Source organism: Pistacia vera, unplaced genomic scaffold (genome assembly GCF_008641045.1).
Source record: "Pistacia vera cultivar Batoury unplaced genomic scaffold, PisVer_v2 Contig287, whole genome shotgun sequence".
Classification (NCBI taxonomy): domain Eukaryota; kingdom Viridiplantae; phylum Streptophyta; class Magnoliopsida; order Sapindales; family Anacardiaceae; genus Pistacia; species Pistacia vera.
The window spans coordinates 307,050-328,011 of NW_022196098.1; the positions used below are offsets into that span (position 1 = coordinate 307,050).

The 20,962-nt window shown below is 34.6% G+C and overlaps 1 long non-coding RNA gene and 1 other non-coding gene across 2 annotated transcripts; both read left to right on the top strand.

Moving 5' to 3' along the window:
• The first annotated feature begins 2,284 nt into the window (after positions 1 to 2,284).
• On the top strand, positions 2,285 to 2,391 carry LOC116134407. Its single transcript, XR_004128733.1, has one exon. It is a non-coding gene; the product is annotated as a small nucleolar RNA R71 (small nucleolar RNA).
• A 7,303-nt stretch (positions 2,392 to 9,694) lies between these two features.
• LOC116134394 lies at positions 9,695 to 11,955 on the top strand. Its single transcript, XR_004128731.1, has 3 exons — positions 9,695 to 10,174; positions 10,273 to 10,305; positions 11,732 to 11,955. It is a non-coding gene; the product is annotated as an uncharacterized LOC116134394 (long non-coding RNA).
• Positions 11,956 to 20,962: the final 9,007 nt, after the last annotated feature.

Here is a 20,962-nt window from a genome sequence, read left to right on the forward strand (position 1 = left end):
TCGCTGCGGAGAAGAAAATGGTTCACCGTGGCGAAATCTAGAAAAATTTTATTTTTCGGTTGGATTTGATAATTCACCTAAAACACCCAAAAACACACAAATTAAACTTCATCTAAAATCAAAAGATAACAAAGCAATTGCAAAACGATAAACAAAATATAATAATTGAAAACACTTGGATTGCCTCCCAAGTAGCACTTGTTTATAGTCGGAAAGCTAGACTTTCTCAAGTTCTCATGTCAATCCAGACTATCTAAATACATCAACTCTCGAGAATTGTCCTTGCACCGAAACTTCACTATGGGGCCTTTGTTGAGAGGTTAACCACCCATTTCCATTCCTTGGTCATTCCTTTCATGGCTTGAACATTCTTACCAACATCTTTCCGTTTTCTTGATTTTTCTTCACCCTTTTTGAGTGGAGGAATCTGCCCCTTGTGAGGATACATGCTCAGTTGTGGCCCATCTCGGAATGGTGTAAAAATCTCTGGTTTGTGGTCCTCCTCATTGAATCGCCTTGACTTGACCATGCATCATTTAATTGATGAATTAGGATCATTAAGTTGGGAAGTTTCAATTGTTGACTGACCCATCGAATCAATTTTGAAACATGACTCTTGCTTCAGTGGAGCTTTCAGAGACTCAAGGACATTGAATGTCATTTCCTCATCTTGCATCCTCATGATCAACTTCCCCTCTTGAACATCAATTAAAGCTCTTCCGGTTGCCAGAAATCGTCATCCCAGGATGAGAGGAATCTTCTTATCTTCTTCCATATCCAACACAAAGAAATCTGCCGGAAAAATAAATTTGTCCACTTTGACCAACACATCTTCAATAATGCCCCTAGGATGCTTTATGGATCTATCTGCAAGCTACAAGCATATGGTTGTCGGCTTCACTTCACTAATTCCTAATTTCTTGAAAACAGAAAAAGGCAAAAGATTTATGCTTGCACCTAAATCACATAAAACTCTATCAAAAGTAATGTCTCCTATAACACAAGGAATAGTAAAAGTCCTTAGATCTTTGAGTTTTGGGGGTAGCTTCTCCTGGAGAATGGCACTGCACTCCTCCATGAGCATCACTGTTTCCTCATCCTTTAACTTCCTTTTGTTGGATAAAATCTCCTTGAGAAATTTTGCGTAGCTCGGCATCTATTGCAATGCATCTACAAAAGGAATTTTAATATGCAATTTTTTAAATATTTCAATGAATTTGAAAAACTGCTTATCCTGATTCTTTTTCTTCAGTCTCTGAGGAAACGGCACAAGAGGAGTGTGATGTGCCAATTCTGGTGGTATCTCGGGAAATGGCAATTTCTCTTTCCTTTGTCTTTGCCTCACTTCCCGTTTTGTTCTTCTTCCCTAGAACTAGATGGTTTCTCTTCAGCAACTATCTCCTCATTAACCTCCTCATCAGAGTCTTCCTTTTTCTTTCCTTTTGATGGACTTTCTTCTTCCCTTGATACTTCCACCTCTTCCAACACTGTCCCACTTCTCAGAGTTATCGCATTTGCTTGCTCACGTGGGTTAGTCATTTTGTTGCTCGGTAGTGAGCCTTGTGGTCTCTCATTTAATTTATCAGCCAATTGACCCACTTGTACCTCCAAGTTCTGAATAGACGCCCCTTGATTTCTGAAATTCGTTATCATCTCATTCATAAAACCTATGGTCTCTTGCATAAACTTTCCAAACATGTCCTCCAATTTTGTCACTCTTTGCTCTCCTGATTAATTGTTCACCCGTGTTTGGTTGTTTGGCAATGCTCTTTGGTTCCATTGATTATTCTGCTAATTCTGTTGATTCTGATTGCCCCAAGATAGGTTCGGATGATTCCTCCAACCAAGATTATATGTGTTGGAGTACGGATTGTTCGGTTGCCTTTGATTTCCTGCCAAGTAGTTAACCTACTCCGATGATGATGCTAAAGCAAACGTGTTCCCCACTTGACATTCGCTGCTCACATGATTACCTACACAAAATTCACAAGTTAGTTTAGGTGCTTGAATGGAATTTACCTGCATATTTCCCAACTGTTTCTGAAGTGCTGTCAGTTGGGCTGAAATGGCTGTATATGCATCAACTTCATGAAGACCCATAGATTTATTCAGTTGCACCCGTTCATTAGGTCTTTGATAATTGTTGCTTGCTAGAACTTCAAGCAACTCGTGAGCTTCTTCCGGAGTCTTATTTTGTAGTGCTCCTCCCGATGCTGCATCCACTATAGTTTGCACATTCACCATCAATCCGTTATAAAATGTTTGGACTTGCATCCAAACTGGCAACCCATGATGTGGACACCTCCTCAATAATTCTTTGTATCTCTCCCAAGCCTCATACAATGATTCTGACTCTTCCTGTAGAAACGATGTGATATCATTTCTCAGCTTTATCAATTTTACTGGAGGAAAGAATTTGGTCAGGAACTTCTGTACTAAATCGTTCCTGTTGGTAATGCCATTAACCATCCCTTAGCTTTATCCTTCAATGAAAACGGGAATACTCGCAATCTAATGGTGTCATCTGACACTTTGTTTGACTTAAAAGTATCACAAATCTCCAAAAAATTAGCAATGTGTAGATTTGGATCTTCCTTCAAATCTCCCCTGAACTGTACCGACTGTTGGATCATCTGGATGATTGCTGGCTTTATCTCAAAGTTGTTGGCTTGTACTGCTGGTCTAGTAATACTCGACCCACTGCCATCAACTGAGGGAACTAAAAACTCCCTTAGTGTTCTATTTTCTGCCATCTCAACAACTATAACCTCTAGTTCCACTGTAGCCTTTCTTTCTCTTCTTTCTCTGTTAAGTCTTCTAGTGGTTCTTTCAATCTCTGGATCAACAGGAACCATTGGCTGACGTCTTGCTCTTCGCATAAACTACATAGAAAAATAGAAAGAGTAAGATCACAAACCAACCGAAAAGAATAACAAAAATTAAACAAACAACAATTAAGCGAAAATAAAGCTCCAATCTAGCTAACACAAGAAAAATTTTATGTTAACACAAAACTCAATCCCCGGCAATGGCGCCAAAAACTTGATGTGTTGTTACTACAACATGCAAAAATAGCAAGTGCACTAGTCATACAAAGTAATAAAGTGATGAGTGACTATCGTTCCCACGAGGATTGGTTGCTCAACACTAATTTTCCTAAGTGTTTTTCAAGTTGGAGCAATCAAATTTGTTTGGATTAACGGGAGAGAATTAAACTAAAACTAAAACAAAATATGCTAAGTGTTAAAAACTAAATTATGAAAGCAAGAATTAAAAAAAAGGGTAATATCAATTTAAACAAACGAGTAGGGTTTTGACTTCGTTCGAACTCTATGGATTAAGCCAACTGATTATGCTATTTCCACATTCACATGCACTGATTGTAAATCAAATTCTCTAAGTTATAAAACATACCTTCTCAGGCTATGTTTTCCTACTTTTTCCTATTAAACTTTCGCACCCAACAAATTGAAGATTAATAAGTCCAAGTTCATTAAGCACAAGGAATCCTAGATTGATTTCATTGATTCTTAAATATATCTCTAGCATTCAATACTACAACGGTGATTATTCAAGAAGCTTAACATGATTCATTTCTCAATCTTATCATATTCATCAAATAAATTCCATTAAAAACAGAATAACCACACAATCTATGTACTAGAATATGGAAATAACAGTAATCAATTCATTAACCCATAGAAATCCGAACTTAATCAAAACCCTAACCCAAAATGGGTTAGTTCATAACTAAATCAAATTACACAGCAAGAAAAACAACAAACACAATGTTCAACATATTGAAATGCAGAGAAAAGAGTAGAGATCTCCCCTAGTTGAAGAATCCACAAGATTCAAGCTCAAATCTTCTCTCTAAATATCAAAATCAATTCAAAACTCAATGAGAACAAACGAAAACTGGGTGACCCCTACGAAAACGATAAAGTTTCTCTTTTATACCTCGCCCAAAGACCTAAAACTTTTCTAAAATAAAACTGTGCGTTTTGGAGAAACTAAAATTCGCAGACTTCGCCGCGGCAAAGAAAGAGTTTCGCCGCGGCAACAAGGTAAAATGGAATCTCGTGCTTAACAGTTTTCACCGCGGTGAACCTTCATGAAGAATTCTAAAATTACAAAATTGCCCTCCGCTTGCTTCTTTGCTTGAATCTTCGATCTTCGATGCTCTCCCATGGGAACAAGCTTCATAGTGCTTCACTCTACTTCAGAGCTCTCCCAACTTCTGAGATCTGCTTACTTCTGGGTCCAAAAACTCTAATTCACTCATTATTTGCTCAAAATGTCCATTTTGGCCTGAAACACAAAATGTAAAGAATTAAGTAGCAATTCAGGCAAAAATGAACTAAGAAGTATCTACAATCCGGCCAAAAAGCCTAATAAAAACAGTATAATTCTCAGATTATCATATTTGCCCTATTACCATTCTATAGCCAAATTGATGGTTTGGCAGTGAAGTTATCAACCACAACAGACTTTGAACAATCATAATTTTGGACAATGGTTAGGCTACCAATTTCATACAATTTGTTAGACAATTTTTGATAAGTTATAATGAAAATGAAATGTCGAACTCAAGGATATCTTGATCTATTAGAATTCCATAGTACAATAATGATCGAACCTAACAATTCCATCTGTTCCTATATTGGTCACTCTCAGGTTATTTTTTATAGTCAGATTAAGTATTGAGCAGTGAGATTTTGAAATGAATAACACGTTGATTTAAGAAGAATAAAATCTTTTTGGAAAAACATTATAAGGATAGATTCAATAAGTTGTTAAACATGTAAACAACATTTATACAAAATGGTTAATCATTCAACTAATAATAATAGGATAAAGGTTTGTTCAACAAACGTCTTATTACCATTCTATAGGCAAATCGAAGAATAAAATCTTATTGACACAAGTTCAAAGGATATTACCATTCTACAGGCAAAGTTCAAAGGATATTACCATTCTATAAGCAAATCGATGATCTTGTGGTGGGAACCGAAGCACACGTTGAACAAGTATGATAATGGATAATGGTCACACATCCACTGTATCAGTTCTTCCTAAAAAAGTTATAACAAAGTAGAAACGTGACTAATCAGATGGTGCGTGCTTGGAAATCTGGTAGATCAACGTATCCTTGAGTTTAAAATTCCACTGCCAAACCATCAACATGATGTGATCACTCGCATTTCTAATTCGTTCACATCATATATAGAACACAATATTATCAACCAAAAATGAAACACCAAACACTAACAAAACAAAATAACAAAATAAAAATAGATCGAAAACAACAAATCCCCCATGAAATACATATACACGATACAAAACTTTACATGATCCAACTTCACAATCCCAAGTGTTCCTATATTACAAATAAATTTTATCGAACCAATCTTAACAGCTCATCAAAACCAAAAACCCACAACAATAAAATATCTAAGTCCTCAATTTCCAGCCCTCTTCCACTCCAAGATCGGTTCGGTGTGCTAACTCTAGCACACATTTGCAGCGGCACTATTTACAGATGAAATGTTAGTTTCCCTTTTTGATAAACCCAAAGGAAATCAATTCCACCTTACCAATATAAAGCATGGAATTGTCTCTCAACAAATATCACAATATGTTACTCCATATAAACAATACAGACAAAAATTAATTGCTTGACACATTAAAGACATATACTCACAGTTCGGCAGGGCATAGAAACACCCTCATTTTTATTTCATTAATAGACATAAATATTTTCCAAGAAGACAAAATTGACCCAAATTTAAGGGATTATCATATCAAGACTAATAAGAAATAAACTTATCATTCCACGGTACAAAACCAACTATTAATTCAAATAACACCTATTAATTGGAAAATGGAATCAGCCAAAATTAATTCATTTAACATATATACTCGCATCAACAAGACATAAACAATTAATCATGCATATAACAAATTAAAATACATGAATGTTTTTACAGAAAACATATTCAACACAAACGAACTGTTTCTACTAATATAGATACGACGCATACTCACAGTTCGGCAGACAATATGATTATCCTCGATTTGATCTTAGTAAAGTACATGAACATTTCCTTGAAAACAAACATAACAAAATTTAATCGATCTTCATGTTAAGATTGTTAGGGAACAATTATTCATTCGTATAACAACTGTTACCTGAAACAAAATCAAGAAAAGTTAATTAATCTTCATATTAAAATTGTTAAGGAACACACTTACCATTCGGCAGGACTAACACAATTAATCATTCAAATAGATTGACCAAACAAAAACAATCATTCAATCAAATAATAACCGTTAAAATAGTTAGGAGATATACTTACAGTTTCGTATTAAATAAATTAGAAGATATACTTACAGTTCAGAAGAATAAATCAAAATAACAACTCATTTGAAGATGTCAATCGGACATCCTACCTTTATGAATGAATCAAAATAACAACTCATTTGACAATGTCAATCGGACATCCTACCTTTATTCCATGCCAATTCATGAATCTGTGACCTGTATACGACAACAAAAACATAAATAAATAAAAAATCATCGATTAACAAAATCATGAAGAACAAACGTATTATTGACACAAACTAACAAGACCTATAAACAATTAATAAAAGATCAGACATATTGTTGACACCAACTAACATATTGCGATAATACTAGAGGTGGGATAAATAATCTGAAAACCAGACCGAACCGGTAACTGATCTGAAACCAAACCGAAAATTAGGTTTTTTTACAAACCGGCTCGGTTTGCAAAATTCAAAAAACTGGAAAACCGGTTCAGTTTTCAGTTTGAAAAATATTCCAAACTGGTTTTACCCTAACTATATAAGCAAACAAATATTTCACTCTTCTCTATTTCTCTTCAGACTCTTCTCTGCCTCCAAAATCTCCACACTTCCAATCTTCTACAGTGCACAATGCACACTCCCTCCATCCACACCATGAGCTGACTCCAGTACTCCACTCTTCAATCTTCATCAGTCACTCCACTGTCCAGTCACCACTCCATCTTTATTCTTCATTTCTTCGCAGTTCGCACGTTCGTCAACACCCAGCTGGTCCCAGCAGACTCCACTCTCTAGTCAAGCAGTCACGCCATTGTCCCATCATGAGCAGACTCTACTCTCCAAGCTCCGATCTTCACAGTCCACACTTCAAAGTCTCTGATCGTCGTACGTTCGCCAGCACCCAGAAGACTCCACTCTCCAGTCATGCCACTGTCCCACCATGAGCAGACTCCACTTTCCAAGCTCCGATCTTCACAGTCTCTGCCATTTGTTCGCACTGTGCTTTTTCAGCAAGATTAGAGTTTTGTTTGCTGAGATTTTGAAAGGAGATCGTTTGTGTGTTGTTTGGAGATTGTTTGGGATCGGTTAGGAAGTGTTTTGAGTTTGTTTTCTGGGATTGATGGAATTCGTGGGAGGATGATCGAAGCTTTGTAAATTTTTGCACTCTACCTGTTTGTAAAAATTCCCAAGCAACTCCCTTATGAACGGTGGATTTCACTTTTTTTCCTTTCCTCCCCATTTTTCTTTTTTCTCTTTTTTCTTTGATGATTGATTGATAGTATGTATTTTGTATTATGTGATTAAATTGTTTAATAGATTATTGATTTGGATTGGAAGTGTTCGTAATTAGTGGTGGTTTGTGGCAGTGGTGATAGCTGCATGCACTACAAGAAATTTAACATTTAGGGACGAAGTCAGTTTTGTCCCAAAATGGTTATCTTAGGGGAAGAAATTATAATTTCGTCACAAAATGTTTAGCAATCAATCTTCCCCACGCCAACAATGCCATTTGGAGGGAAGGATCAAAATAATATGGAGGGAAATCATTCTGGGACGAAATTTATTATTTCTAGACAAAAAATTTCGTAGCTAAACACCTTCTTTTCTGGGACGAATTTGTTTGTCTCTAATTGTATACAATTTGAAAAACTTATTAGGGACAAAATATGATTTTGCCCTTGATTATAAAAATACATTTTTAGGAACAAAATTTATTATTTGTGGATGAAAAATTTTGTAACTAAACCTTTTTCTTTTGGGACCAAATGTTTTTGTCTCTAATTGCACAAAATTTGGAAAACTTATTAGGGACAAAATGTGATTTTGTCATAGATTATGAAAATTAATTTTTTGGGGATGAAATTTGGAACTCATGGTGATCCCAGAATTGTCATTTTAGGGGACAAAATTGTAATGTTGTCACAAAATTCTTAGGGTTCAATTTTTCCTCCCACGCCAACCATGCCATTTAGAGGGAAGGATGAAAATAATATGAAGGGAAATCATTCTGGGACGAAATTTATTATTTTTGGATGAACAATTTTGTAGCTAAAAACCTATTTTTTCTGGGATGAAATTTTTTGTCACTAATTGTACAAAATTTGGAAACTTATTAGAGACAGAATATGATTTTGTCCCTGATTTTGAAAAATGCATTTTTAAGGATAAAATTTGTAAAAGTAATTAACAATTTCATTTGGAGGGAAGGATCAAATAATATGGAGGGAAATTATTTTGGGACGAAATGTATTATTTCTGGACGAAACATTTTGATGCTAAAAACTTGTTTTTTCTAGGACGAAAATTTTCGTCTTTAATTATACAAAATTTGGAAACTTATTAGGAACGAAATATGATTTTGTCCTCAATTGTGAAAAATGTATTTTTAGGGACGAAATTTGGAAATCTAATTAATAATGCCATTTGGAGGGAAGGATGAAATAATATGGGGGGAAATCATTCTGGAATGAAAGTTATTATTTCTGGATGAATCCCACTCAATTTTCACTTCTTGTAGGATCCCGTATTCTACCCAAATTGGGAAGCCTCGGCTAATAAAGGCATTGGATCTAATCTCCTTTCTAAATTAGAACTCCTCTACTAAGTAGGACTTGGAGTCCTACTAGGATTCCAGCCCCATGGGTTCACTATATAAAGAGAGGCAAGCCCTTTCATCATTCATTCAGAAATCACCTATTAGCTGTCGCATTCTAGCTGTCAAGCCGCCGCAATATTCCGACATCTCTTAGGTGCCACCTTAGCCCTGACAGCCTTCATTACCTTCCCTGCAGGTCCACCAGATTGGCAGTGGGTCACAACACAAGCTCCAACCCTCGTATTTGTAACTGTAGATTTTATCGTCTACACCCTTATTTCTTGTTTCACAAATATTGCAAAGTTTAATCGTTATTTCAAATTTCTAGATAAAGACGTGACGAGAATTGAAGTATTAATGGTGAATAGTATAATTTTTACAAATCCCATAATATTACATGCAAAACTTGTATATATAATGAATTTTTATAAATATATTACTGTTACTAGTATCAACGTAACGTTTTCCTCTCTCGAAAACTCTAAAATCATAATCTAAAATCATGTATGGTTCGATAATGTTATCAAGATATATATCAACATAATAATGGTAAGTAATATTATTCACAAAAATGGTCACAAGAAGTTTTGAAATTATTGTTTTGATTGGCCAAAATTGCGTATAATTAATTAACAAAAGTAATTAAATTAAAATCTCAAATCAAAACCCACAAATCCAACTAATTAATTAATTATAACCCCCAAACGTACGGGACCACAAATAAACATAAACCCTTATGTGCAATTTATTTATATATTCTTTCTCTTTCTCACAATCTATCTCCTTTTAGTTTTACACAATCTCAACCCAAAATTGTCTCCTACTTTCTTTTTCCCATCTTTTCTCTTCCGGGTTCCTTTCAAAATTGCGTTTTTTTAACCCATTCTCTTTCTCACAATCTATCTCCTTTTAGTTTTACACGATCTCAACCCAAAATTGTCTCCTACTTTCTCTTTCCCATCTTTTCTCTTCCGGGTTCCTTTCAAAATTGTGTTTTTTTAACCCAATTTTTTCAATTCAAACCCCCAAACAAAAACCCTAATTTCCACATTAAGCGTTTTTTAGACCTTTTCTTTTAAAATTCTTTTCATTTGACTCTTCTTCTTGTTCTCTTCAACACCGACAAACCCATTTTTGTTATACAAGTGTTTATGGAGAGAATACCGCACCCAATACCCAGAATTGTGGAGGAAGTTTTCGGCGACTTCAAGGGCAGACGAGCTGGCTTGATCAAGGCTTTAATTACTGGTTTAATCTTTGTTTGTTTATATAATTTTTGGGTTCCTTTTTTTCTTTGCGAAATGGGTTCTTTTTTTTATTTTAATTCGGTGGGTTGTTTCTTGCAGATTTTGAGAAGTTTTACCAGCAGTGCGATCCTGGTGGGTTTATTTTTGTTTTTAATTTAATCTTTTTTCTTGTTCTTGTAGTTTAGGGTGTTATGTTGATTGAAAAATTAATTGTTATGATGTTTTGTTTGTGTTGAGATTGACTCTTTTGTTGTTTGGATTATATTAGGTTTGTGTAAATAATTAGCTAATTAATGTGTAATGAATTGTTAAGTTCAAGGTTTGGTGGGTTTCTTTTAGCGCTTTTGATGATTTTTTTTTTTTTTTTTTTTATTTGCAGTTAATGGTTTTTTGTTAAATGCAAAAAATGAATTCTTGTTTTGAAGACAGTTCTTTTGAGGCTTTGCATGTTTTCTCAGAGTTTCTTCGTTTCTTACTTACATTGTCATTTTGTGATACATTTCTTGGGACAAACAAACAGCAATGCGATTTCTCTTCTTGTGAAAACTAGGCCGTTTATATAAACACAAAGAGCTACTTCTCTTTGTTGCACTCACAGAAGTTAGCCCACATAGCCTTCTGGCTTATGTTTGTTCTTTGGAAGTGTTAGCAAAAGAATAGAGAGGTATAAGATTGTTGAGCGAGTAGAGATAGAGTAGGTGGGTAAGAGAGTATTAATTGGAATTAGAGAGTAATAGTGTGAGTATAGTTGTTTATGTGTAGAGATATGTGATTTTATTAGTGAGTATAAGGTATTTTGGGTTATATGTTGGCGTCAGTAGTTAGTGTTAGTGTTATATATATATGTATTAGTAGAGGCATTTTTTAGTGGTTGAGGTAGTATTAGTAGAGAAGAGTGGGTATAATAGGTAGAGTAGTAAATTGTAGATGTTATAAATGAATAATTAGTAGAGGTGATGTAGGTATAAAGGTGAGTGAGTAGTATAAAGATAGATTGTATAGATTATGAATGGTCAGTAAAGTAATAGAATGGAGTAAGATATATTTAGGTGATATTGTAGTTTGTGGGATTATTTTGTGTGGTGTGTATGTGAATGTAAAGAGAATGAGGGAGTGGAGTGTGGTGTGAATGAGTATTTAATTAGAATGAGTAAGCGGTATAAAATAGGCTAGTTAATTAGAAGGTTTGATTATATTGTGGAGGAGTTGGTAGTTTTTTGAAAGGTATAGTTGTATATGTAAGGAAAGGGAAAAGTAGGTGAATGTTGTGATGGGTTTTTTTTATTCGTTTGTATTTTTTATTATTATTTATTAAGTTATATATTGAGATTAATTAGTTTGAATATTTTTATATGTTAAGTATGTATGATAGTGTTATATGTTTAGTTTATTTCCTAACTTTGGAAATGTATGTACTGTTTCTTTCCGAACTTTGGAATTGAAGGTTTAAATTTAACAAAATATATATAGAAGTTGACTATTTCTACAAACTTCACTTTGCTCATCTGGATTCTATAAACTATTTCTATACTGATTTCAATTGTTATTCCTGCTGCAGAGACCTGCTGAAAGATCTTCTGGTGCAAAGCAAGAGCTTAGAAGCTTCAAGTGTTGCCTGTAACCTGTAAGCGTGGTACCTTTTTTGACATCCAAGTAGTGAAGAAAATAGTATATATTTTGACATCTACTTGACAAAGAAAGTGTAGTTATTTTATACTAATGGCTGATACATTTTATATTTTTTTGTTTATATGTTAGTTACAATTGGATGTGTTTATGATACATGTATGGATATATAATATTTTGTTATTACTTCGTTATTTGTTGATTTGTAGTAATATCAATTTGACATTAATTAATATCTTTTACTTAGTTAAAAAGATGTTTCGTATGAATTTTTTGGCCTTGATAATCAATACATTTGTTAATTTTCAATCAGGAATAAATTCTTGTCGTAATTCATCATAAAGAAAGGACAAAATATTTTATCTCTAAATCTTGACACAATCAAGGATGAAAATTTTTGTCTCCAATTCACCATACCATCAAAGATGAAAATTTTCATCCCCAGTTCACAACACCATCAGGGACGAACACTTTCATCCCCAATTCACCACCATCAAGGACGAAAATTTTTGTCCCCAATTCACCATACCATCAGGGACGAAAATTCTCGTCTTCAATTCACCACACCATCAAGGACGAAAATTTTTGTCCGCAATTCACCACACATATAAGGACGAAAAAAAATTGTCTCCAATTATGCTTTTTTTTGGGACGAAACAATATTATTTAGGACGAATAATTATTTTTTTGTGAACAAAAAATTTCGTCACAAAATAAATAATCTTTAATGATGAAACTGTATTTTGTCCCCAATGGTGTGGCTTTGGGGACGATTCGTTTTTTCGTGGGCATTACCCTTTGGCAACGCGGCTTTGGGGACGATTTGGTCTGTCGTCTCGCCTTATGTTTTAGGACAAATTTTTCACTTTTTGTGACGAAAATTTTCGTCCCTAAATTTTAAATTTCTTGTAGTGATGGGGTGGTTCTGGTGGCTGGTCATTTTCAGTTTGAATATTTAATTTGGAAGGATCATTCTACCTTTTACTGTTATATTAATCAATTGTCTGTTAATTTAAGAGTGGAAATTAGAATTTATTAAACAAGGTGGGAACTTGCCATTTCAGAGTTGAAGCAGTGGAAGAGAAAGTTTTCAATGATGCCGAGGAAAAGCAACTAAAGAACGAGGCTGTGAAAATGTGGTTAAATTTATGTTTGTATTTGAGTTTATTAATGAGTATTGACTATTGAGTAATGTGTAATTGAAAATGTGGTTAAATTTATGTTATGTATTTGAGTTTATTAATGAGTATTGACTATTGAGTAATGTGTATTTGAGTTTATTAATAAGTAATTTAATGTATTTTTCATACAAAGAATACAACAATAATACCAAAATAAAAGGGAAAAATAGTATGAAATTATATATAAAATAATAAATATTTGCATTTAGGGACTTAAATGAAACATTGAAGACTTTTAGGTATTAATTTGAAAACCGGTTTGAAAACGGGTTAACCGGTAACCAAACCAAACCGAATATTCGGTTCGGTTTACAACCGGTTTATAACTGAAATCGGTTTGGTTTTTGGTTTGCATTTTCTCTAAACCGAATAATCGGTTCGATTTTTGGTTTTGCTAATCTGGTTCGGTTAACCGAATTATCCCACCCATAGATAATACACAACTGAACATACGCCCTTTTTATAACCCCTTATTTAGACCTTTCGAATGCCAACACAATTAAATATGAATTGAATATGAAGAAAAGTTTGCAATGTTAATACAATGCACCTATATAATTATTAATAGCAATTCTAGACTGATGTCATTAGACCAAAATTATTAATAGCAATCCAATGCACATGTATACTTGTTATTAATGCACATCCAATGCGTCAAAATGGTTGCAGCTTTGGAATATCAATGCAATGCACCTATATTATTATTATTATTAATTATTAATACAAATCCAATAATTTTTATTAATTATTAATTATAGATGGAGCAATAAATACAAACTCAACATATCAAGATGAAACAATTTGATTGGGCTCATTAAACCACAAATCCTAGCTGTCAATCCAATGTGTCAAGATGAAACAATTCTACAGCCCCAAAATGACTTCTAAAATGTGTCATGTGTCAAACAACCAAAGGGGGTATTCAACTATATATATAAATTAGGTTCATTACTAATAATAATAATAATTATTATTATTATTATAAACAATAATATTATGATGTTGTTATTGTTATTGTTAGTCATTATTATTCCCTTAGCCTTTCCGAGCATCTTAGCTCAATTATGATCAAGAATTCAAGCCCTTACGTCTTTACATCTTACTTTACGAGCTAATTTATGATACTACAGGGGTATGCTAACGTTACAAATTAATGCATTAATGTTACGTAATTATTGTATATAATATCAATCACGTTTAATGTAAAGATAGATAAGAGGGAAAAGTATTATGAGATATCATAATATTATTGGTTGATAGAATGGATGATGTGATATCCGGTGCCATCCTAGATTTTTCCCTTCATATCGATCCCTCGTTGTAGAAAAAATTACATTTATAGTAAAACATATTATACAAGTGTTGTTATTTAAGCCTCACTAAATTTATTTATATACCTCAATAACAATTGTAGTTGCTTATTTTTCGTTCAGAGTAAAATCGTCCTTTCATTCGGACTTTGAACCCAATGGCCTTCATCTCAACTCACTTGAATACCTCAAACCTGGACTCTGCAAAAACGGACTTTTTCCCACGCAAGGTTGGCCTTAATGACACTTTCCCACCCAATCGTCATGTTCCGTTAGTAAATTCTGTTAAACACCCCTAACTGTTTGACTGGAAAATGTGTTTTATTAGTATATGTCATGTCAACGGCATCAATTACCAATTTATATACCCCCTTTTAATTGTGTAATTACCAACATGCCCCCAACTATGTATAAAGATTAAATTACCAATTTGGTCCCTAATTAGACCTGGCAAACGGGCGGGTTGGGCGGGTATGGTCCGGGTAGCAACGGGTCACGGGTGGAACGGGTCACGGGTTAACGGGTGAAAAATTCTCACGGGTCGACATTTTCATGATCCGTACCCGCCCGTGCGGACGCGGGTCACCCATGGGTCACCCGTGAAAATGGAAGCAGCTTTTTACATTTTTCATATTTTTTACTGTTTTCCATATTAAACTTATTAGTTATTAACTTATTATTAATTCAATATTAATATTTTTCATATTTATATCAAAGTCCACCNTATTTTTATATGCCATAATGCATTCTCACATTCTCACATTTGCATTTAGAAAGAATAGAAAAGAATTAGCATAGTTCCATGCACATACACATGGATGAGAATAGTAAAGAATAAAGAAAAAGAAAGAAAAGAATTAATTGTAAAAAGATAAGAGAAAAGAAGGTTGTTGCGATGGGGAACCTGTGAGTGATAGAGAAGAATAGTCCCACATACACGCCGCCTTTAGTGAGCGGCCTCAGAATCAGAAAGAAAAGTTGTACAGTCCCATAGAAGTGCATGTAGATGAGGACTGTACCCACTCACATAGCCAGGGTTCCGAATCCATGCCTCAACTGAGTCCGATCAGCATAGAAAGAAAGAAAGAATAGTAAGAAAGAAAGAATAGAAAGAAAGAATAGTAAGAAAGAAAGAATAGAAAGAAAGAAAAAACAGAACAGAAAGAAAGAAAGAAAGAAAGAAAGAATAGAACATAGAAAGAAAGGACAGAATAGAAAGAAAGAAGAGAAATACAAAACAGAAAAGAAATTGCATTCTTTGTGCATTTATGCACATGCCTCATGGCATTCATATTATTTAGAATTAGTTTCTCCAATTGTGCTTACATGTTAGTAAGTGAGAAACAAGAATAGAGAAAGAACAGAGTGATAGAACAGAAAAAGAATAGAGAAAGAACAGAGATAAAGAACAGAAAAAGAATAGAGAAAGAACAAAGAGAAAGAACAGAAAAAGAATAGAGAAAGAACAAAGAGATAGAACAGAAAAAGAATAGAGAAAGAATAGAGAAGAAAATAGAAGTGTGATGTAAGGAAAGAATTCAGAATATGAGCAACGGAGATAGAAGGGTAGCATAGCGGGTTTACTTACTGAGCAATTAGTGCTCACCTCGTTGTTTTCAATGTTTTTGCAGGTAATAAATGAGATGCGGTTGCTTGGAATGTCAAGATGCGGAAGGGTCAGGCAACACTGTCGAGCTTCTTGAGAAATTTATTTACACTATGTATAGTTTTGTATATATGATAAGTGCTTGAAAATACACTTATACTTAGTGGTTTATAGGTATCATTTGCTGGAAATTAGGATTAATTCGCATGAATTAACTTAATTGTTTCATAAATGCACTTTTAGGGATCACGGGTATTTTTGTTGTGTTTTCTGGGAATAAGACTCAAAAATAATATTCAGATGAGAGATGATGTTGGTGGGAGAATTTGTGATGACTAGAAAGAAATGGATCGAGAATCGGAGTTGAATTGAAGAAGTTATGGAAATTGAAGTAAAGAGAAGATTCTAGATTACGTTCCAGCTTGAGCATGCTTCGGTGTTTTGATAATATCTTGATCTGTAAAACTCGGATTAAGATGATTCTTGAACAGTTAGAAATGTGATTCAAAGGGCTACATTTCATATGTTTACAACTTTTTCAAATTTCATCGTTATCGAGTTCACAAATCACCATCTTTGAAGAATAGTGGAATGACGCGGGAAGAAGACCTGTAACTACTGTGCCGTGGCACACTTTTTCCAGTAGCTACTATGCCGCAACATACTGCCGCAACATAGTCACAATAGCTGGGAACTTTTTCTCCGTTTTTTATTAGGAAAATAGGGTTTTAAGAGTCCTAAACTAACTAGAATTAAGGAAAACAAAACCCTAACTCTTGTGGGATATATATAGAAGTCTTTTAGCATTATTTTAGAGGATTCTTTTGGAGATAAAAAAAGAGAGAACAAAGATTATTCAAGAACTAAGAAAAAGGGAGATTAAAGAAGGCTTGGAGAAGAAGAATTGGAGGAGATCATCATCAAATTCATTAATCCAACCAAGTTGCACTAAGTTTTTCTTCTTCTTTCTTATTATTATTTGTTATGAATAATACACTGATGTTCTCATATTTATTCATGAGGAACTAATTCTTTTGTGATTGAGGGTGATTTCAAAACCCTAGACATGTCTTGTGATTAATAAAATCTGCGTCTTTTTATCTTTTGATCCCTCTTGGTTATGTGATTATTCCTCTGAAAATAGGGTTTAACTAGATTTTTCTAATTGTTTAAGTGGCCAATTAAATCGTTAGGATTAATCTATTAATGCCAATTTAGGTTGTTTAGTACGGAATTGCTTTATTAACCTAAATAACTAGTGGTAAAGTGTATGCCTGCATACATGGGGGGTAATCACTCAAGATAACTAAACCGATCATATGAGTTTAGCCTTGATTCAGTAGGTCTCTCATAACTTAATTCTTTTATTACTTTGAATCTAGAGATCGTATCCTAGGTTATCTAATAAATAGGGAATTGGGTTATGACCGTGTCTAATCCAACGACCTAGTAAGGAGAGATAGAACTTATCAATGTTTGGTATTTTCTGAGTTAATGTGATCAAGAGGGTAGGAAGTTAAAGAGTACTTTTATTATATGTAATTCATGTCTAGTGGTGGAGAATAAACCTTCAATCCAATTTCTCTTATTTTATCTCTTTCGTGATTGTCTGCTAGTTTTTTTTTTTTTTTTTGTTTAATTTTAGTTTGATAGTTTTTGTTGAATTTTTATAATTCGTGACAAACCCCGTTAGAAGTAAATAATTAATTAAGTTCACAAATCCTCTGCGGGAAAGACCCTTACTTGCTCTTTGTTACTACACGACTTTGCATTAGAATNGACTGATTTTTCTGTAGATTCTTATTCAATGTATAAACTGTACATTTGTGCACTGATCTTGGTTCTAAGGAACGATCCATGTCGTAAATAATTTTTGTTTCCACTGTCATGTCTTGATCGTTTCCTAGCAATGAGTTTAGCCTTGATTCACTAGGTCTCTCGCAACTTAATGCTTTTATTACTTTGAATCTAGAGATCGTATCCTAGGTTATTTAATAAATAGGGAATTGGGTTATGACTGTGTCTAGTCCAACGACTCAATAAAGAGAGATGGGACTTATCAACGTTCGATATTTTCTGAGCTGATGTGATCAAGAGGGTAGAAAGTTAAAGAGTGCTTTTATTATATGCAATCTGTGTCTAGTGGTGGCAAATAAACCTTCAGTCTCGTTTATCTCATTGATTTCTCTTTCGTTATTAGTTGCTTGATTTACATTGTTTGCTTTGAGTTTTTTTAGTTTTTGTTGAGTTTTTATAATTTGTGACAAACCCCGTTAGAAGTAGATAATTAATTAAGTTCACAAATCCTCCACAGGAAAGACCCTTACTTGCACTTTGCTACTACATAACTTTGCATTAGAATTTAGTGAGGTAAAATTAGGTGTTGCAATTGCACGCATCAATTTTTGGCATCGTTGCCGGGGATTTTCATTAACTTAGTTATTTGTTTATTTTTCAATTTTTATTTGTTCTTTATTTTTGAGTTGTAGGTGTTTTTGGTAAATGATGCTCATGATACAATTTAAGATTGAATCTGCATTCTAATCTAATTCCACCTATTACTCATTTGGAACAACCTTTACATAGATCAACTCTCGATCAAGCAATCCATATCGATCTTCCACTCACAAGTGATTCTTCTGATTTTTCTAATCAAGAGGAGATGGCTAATCTAACTCTCAAAGAGATGGCTGCACCAACCCTTGACTAACAACCTTTATGCATTTGATACAACGATACGGTAGGGGGAGCTTTTGAGCTTAAATCTGGGATGATTCATCTTCTACCAATTTTCAGAGGTTTAGCGGGAGAGGATCCAAATAAGCACCTTAAGGAGTTCCATGTGGTGTGCACGAGTATGAAACCAAATGGAACAATGGAGGAACAAGTGAAGTTAAGGGCATTCCCATTTTCTTTAGCGGATAGTGCTAAGGAATGGCTTTATTACCTACCATCCGGGACCATAACTACTTGGAATGAGATGAAGAGGCTTTTCCTGGAGAAGTAGTTTCCAACATCTCGAGCCACACTCATTAGGAAAGAAATTTGTGGGATTCGGCAATACAATGGGGAAAACTTATATGAATATTGGGAAAGGTTTAAGAAATTGTGTGCTTAGCATCTGTATCTTCAAATAAGTGAGCAATTACTTCTCCATATTTTATGAGGGGATTGATGCCCATGGAGAGGAGCAATGAGATGCAGCAAGTGGAGGAGCATTAGTTGATAAACTCCTACGGAAGTAAGGAATTTAATTGCAACTATGGTGGCAAAATCTCAACAATTTGGTACTCCATCCGATCCACCACCAAGAAAGGTAAATGAAGTGGGGATACCAATAATCTTGAGCAACAATTGAATAATTTGACTGCACTTGTGCAACAAATTGCAATTGGACAAGTGAAGACATATGGAATGTGTTCCGTTGTGGGACATCCTACCGATACGTGTCCTACCCTTCAAGAGACAAATTCGAAACAAGCAAATGCCATGGGAGGATACCAAGGACAATAAAGGCAAATGTATGATCCATTTTCCAATATCTATAATCTAGGATGGAGGGATCACCCTAATCTTAGCTATGGAGGAAATCAACAAGCTACTGTCACTAATAATCCACTCGGTTTCCTCACCCCTGAGTCCACAACTGTACCAAACAACCCAAAATGTTTCCCAACCTCAAGGTAAGTCTTTAGAGGACTTGGTAAACTCATTAGCAACTAGCTGCTTTAATTCAGCAAGAGATCTCAAGCTCCAAAAGAAACAAAAATGTCAATCAAGAATTTGGAAATCCAAGTTAGACAAATTGGCTACTACTATTGGAAGATTAGAGGCACATGGATCCAGAATGCTTCCTTCCAACCTTTGGTTAAACCTAGGGAGAATGCTAGTGCCATTAATTTGGAAGTGGTAGACAAATTGAGGAGACTCACAAGAAGCCAAATGATGAGAAGAAGTTGGAGATGAGTGGATTCAAGGTGGAATAAAATAGTCCAAAAGTGCAGAAGATGCCAACTGATTCTTCCAATGCAAAAATCCACCTAAGGTACAATCTAAAGTTCCTATTAATACTTACGAACCTCCTTTGCCTTTTCCTAGCAGGTTTGCCACATCAAGAAGCAGGAACATAAGCAAGAAATTTTGGACACTTTTAGAAAAGTACATGTCAACATTCCTTTGTGGATGCAAAAAGCAAGTGTCGCGTTATGTGAAATTTCTTAAAGAATTGTGCACCAACAAGAGAAAACTTAAGGGAAACGAGGTGGTGAGGTGGGGAGAAAATGTCTCAGTGGTTTTGCAAAGGAAGCTTCCAACAAAGTGCAAAGATCCAGGTAGTTTCACCAACCATGTATCATAGGTACACAAGGTTTGAGAAAGCAATGTAGACCTAGGTGCTTCTATTAATGTCATGCCTTACTCAATTTATCTTGATTTTAATCTTGGTACTCTCAAAGAGACTAGCGTAGTTATTCAACTTGCTGATTGATCTAATGCTTATCCAAAGGGAGTTGTGGAAGATGTTTTGGTGTAGGTAAACGAGCTTGTTTTTCCAGTGGATTCTACGTGCTTGACAATGAAAGATGAAACAAATGTGAAAACCACGCCATTGCTTTTGGGGAGATCATTCATGAAGACAGCGTACGAAAATAGATGTGCATAATGGGACATGACAATGGAGTTTGATGGGGAAGTCATTCAATTTAACATCTTTGATGCAATGAAGTCCTAATGATGACAATGATTGCTTTTCCATTGATGTACTTGACTCTTTAACGCAGCAAATGTTGCGAGCTTAAGGGTAAAGATCCATTGGAAGTGGCCATATGGAATAGGTTGTCAACCGAGGAACCTCAAAGTTTTAATGAAGACGTGGAGTTGGGAGAAGAGCTAAATGAAACTATAGCAATGTTGGATGAGCTTCCAAAGAAAAATCCAAGGTATGAAATCTCCTATATTTTCTTCAATATCTAATGAGAAACTTTTACCTTCCATTGTGTAGGCCCCTATGGAGCTTAAGCCTTTACCAAGTCATCTCAAGTATTTATACTTAGGAGAACGAGACACAT